The sequence below is a fragment of the Schistocerca gregaria genome, chromosome 9, assembly GCF_023897955.1.
Source record: "Schistocerca gregaria isolate iqSchGreg1 chromosome 9, iqSchGreg1.2, whole genome shotgun sequence".
In the NCBI taxonomy this organism is placed as follows: Eukaryota; Metazoa; Arthropoda; class Insecta; order Orthoptera; family Acrididae; genus Schistocerca; species Schistocerca gregaria.
In genome coordinates, this window is record NC_064928.1 from 32,801,098 (window position 1) to 32,804,905 (window position 3,808).

The following is a 3,808-nucleotide window of genomic DNA, read 5'->3' on the forward strand; positions in this document are numbered from 1 at the left end:
GTTCATTTTGAGATACGAAGTCGTAAAGTTAAATGAGCGCTGAAAAATCTACAGTTGAGATACCAGAAATATTCAAGCATATGGCTTCTTGCTAGAAATGAACCTTTATTAATGTTTGTTTGGATCATTAATTTCAGAAGCATTATAGACAGAAAAGTGGAGGTAATGGACTTGTACCACTATTGAAATAAGTCCTTCACATTATATGACGACATGCACAACCAGCATCAGTTATGATTGGTCAAACACAGCTGTGACTCTGAATGTATTATATTAATAAGAAGCAACATTGCCTTTTTCTCCTAAAAATATCAAGTAACGTAACAAATGTGATTCTGCTTCCAATATGACAATTTTATTAATACTCCGCATGTCTACAGGACTTTGCAATGTTAACACAGCAGAACTCGGACATCTGTATAAGTGTAGTGAAATGAAAACAGCATTGAGTCATATGAATGCATCACTTTTATTCCGGCATAGTTCAAGACTCGGGATAAAAGTTTTGCCCCTTGTGTTCTGCATGGCAACTTCACACACACGAACTTTTTGCCGACACTACAACCACCTACATAAGTAAGCTTTTCCTGTGTTACTTTCAAGTACTGCACTTAAGCTATTCCTGATTTAACTGGAAGATCTGTACTTCCCACTTTCATACCAACAGCCTCAAAATGCATATTCTATACCTCGGGCTATGTTACAGGTCAGTGTCACACCAAGATTGTGGAATGTGGGGGGGGGGGGGGGGGGGGGCGGGGGCGGTATGTCACTCTTCAACTAGTGTTTACCAGTAAATATGTGGCAGAAAATTACGGATATAGCACGGCTTAAACAAGTGGAAAATGAGATTTTCATTATTCACTCACTGTATTTAACATTTATTATTCCTTTAAAATCGCATAACAACTTCAATAAAACACAGTTTAATCACTCATCTGCACACTTATTTCACAATTATGTTACTTTTAAACTGCAAATCCTCTAAGAGCTATCTTGAATCTTCACGAGTCTCTCTCAATAGCCTTGATGTGGATAGATACGTACAGCAACCAGTAATCAAGAGTCAGAACTGTGTCTGCAAAATCACAAGGATTATTAAACAATTTTTGCTGTCACTAATTACAAGCAATATAATTGATAGAGTAGATTGCTAATATTTGCTGTAATGAAAGCCACTCAATGGAGTATGCTTCACATTTGCAAGAAAGATCTCACTGAAGTAATTAAGTCCATAGAAACACTTAGAAACTAACCTCTCGTCTGACGAAAACGGTCAAAAGACGCAGTGGCAATTTCTCCAGATCTGTTGACAATGATATTTTGAGTTATCAATTTACTGAGTGACTGAAATGTAGTTCGGGTACCTGTGAACATAACAGTATGTTAGAATTCATTTTCTATACGCGGACTATTACGCTGCTGTATGGCTACTTACATATTAATTACACTATTAATAATTTCACAGTGTTTCTTTAATACATAATTAAAGCCAACGGAAGAACAAACGTAAAACTTACTTACCAATGACAGATTTGTTGAGATGCAATTTTCTGTGTGAGCAGATGTAACTTTTTCATACGGTGGTAAGTCGCAGAAATCGCAGAAGTCACAGAAATCGCAGAAATCGCAGAAATCGCAGAAGTAGCAGAAATCGCAGAAGTAGCAGAAATCGCAGAAGTAGCAGAAATCGCAGAAGTAGCAGAAATCGCAGAAGTAGCAGAAATCGCAGAAATAGCAGTGGCGGAGGGATACGCGAGCTAAGGTCCTTAACTGCGACTCTTAACTGCGACAAATCACAGTTAAGAATAGCAGATACTGAAAAGTAGCATTCATAGAAATCACTGGTATCGGAAAATCACAGTTTAGCCCATCACTAGTACCTCTGCTCAGCTCCCAGCAGGCCGTAATATTATGCTACGCAAAGACGTCTCACCGTCCCATTTTACCGGCGACCCTGGCCTCATCAGCACGACTGCTGTAGCCTATGACGTGTGTTCCTAGAAACTAGTTTTAAGATATCCTGGAAGGTTGCAAAACTGCGACCAGTGATATTTTTCATGCTGGTTTGGTCATGTTCTTACAGAAGGAGGAAGTATGGATTTAACTTCATGTCATTTGCATGCGTTTCCGCACCAAAAATTTTTTGTCCGGTACCTGCCTATACAGATTTTGATTCTAAGAACCTCTCAAGACGAATGCTGTGAATATTTCCTAGAAAAGGCTTGGCATTTGAGATACCCATGTCAGTCCTCATTAGGGAATATTTTACAAATTTCAATAGACATTTAGCCGACTTTGTGTAGTTTTCGGGGAACAGCACTACAAGGTAGTCTCTTTCAGTCCCTATAGAATTTATTTACAAGATTGACCGTGATTAAATTGAACCACTTTTCAATATTTACAAATTTTTCGATGCTTCTGACGTTCTTTTGTAATTGTAACTTCTGTATGTAGGCTACGCAAGTCAGAAATAATTTCAAGTTCCCATTAGTTTGGAGTTTCTTGAAAGCCTTTGCAATCGTTTCGTCAGTCTTTATGCTGACTTTGCTTTCTTCTTTTCCCAACAAAGTGTAAGATCAGTGGGACGAACTTGTGGCCGTCGTGCTCTGCATCTTTTCGAGTGCTCTGCATCTTTTCGAAGATTTTTCGCTAATGAATAAACGTTCGGCTGAACTTTTGATAATAATAAATTTATTCTTCAGTTCAATGCTTTTGAGACGATATTAGTGCTATGGCGCCTTCCACAGCAGTTTCACATCTCTCTTGGTATATGTTCGTAATCGAGCCTCTAGTCCGAAAAACAAGCATGAAAGTCCTGAAGCGGTTGGTTTTCAGGAGTGCTCTCCTGAATACACTGCCAACCATCGTCCCAACATTTCCAGGGGAAGATGTGCTAGGGCAGAACACATTGTTATGTGACAGGGTATTTTATCGTTTTCCTTATAGGCTGGAACAAGGCCGCAGCACTGAATTTGTTTTCACAGACATTGAATAAAATGATAACTCCAACCAGTAATATCTGTTCCAAGAAACAAACTTGCTTCGACAATGGCAATTTGGAGGTCCATCATCAGAGATGCATTGGTTTCCTCCCAAGAACTATTAAGGCCGGCGTGGAGAATACACAACTGTCCAAGCCGCTTGCTCCAAGTCTTGAACGTTCCACTCACAAATAATGATTCGGAGTTTGATGAACATACTTTTCACTTTACTCTGGCAAACACCAGTATTCTGTCGTTCGGGCACCTGCTACCATGTACATGTAAAAACGTTTGGTCGTCTCGACGAACTGTCAGAGGTGAACTGCATTACTGAACTCCGGGAGATGACCACGCACGCTACCAACTGATGCGGGGACAGTCAGTTTTGTGCAGAAACGTGCTTCGGCCCTCCGCAGGATACGTGGCATGTAGCGGAGGACGGCCAGTCAACCCTACTTCTACTTCTGGTACACTCTGTCCGCTACCGCTACCTTCAGTCTCCCGGGCTCAACGCATTCTCTCCCCGTACACCATTCACTCTGTGCAGGTGTCACAAACCCCGTACAGCCACCTTCACGCTATACAGGAAAAAAAAATCTGTATTGAAGTTTTTCGGTGCGAGTTCTCATTTCTGTTATTCCATTACGATTATCGTTTCTCCCTAAGCAGGTGGATGCCAGAAAAATATTTTCACACTCTGAGGAGGCAGCTGATGACGGAAGTTTCGTGAGAAGATCCTGCCGCGACGAAAACCGTCTTTGCTTTAATAATCATCACCCTTATTCGCGAATCGTGTCCGTGGCATTCCACTTCCTATTTCGCTA

General features: G+C 40.7%; 1 long non-coding RNA gene across 1 annotated transcript; it reads right to left on the reverse strand.

Annotated features, from left to right (window-relative positions):
- Nucleotides 1-869: 869 nt before the first annotated feature.
- LOC126291936 (uncharacterized) lies at nucleotides 870-1,665 on the reverse strand. The gene is made up of 3 exons (XR_007551942.1): nucleotides 1,525-1,665; nucleotides 1,257-1,367; nucleotides 870-1,078 (listed from the first exon to the last, which is right to left on the reverse strand). It is a non-coding gene; the product is annotated as an uncharacterized LOC126291936 (long non-coding RNA).
- Between the last annotated feature and the right edge of the window lie 2,143 nt (nucleotides 1,666-3,808).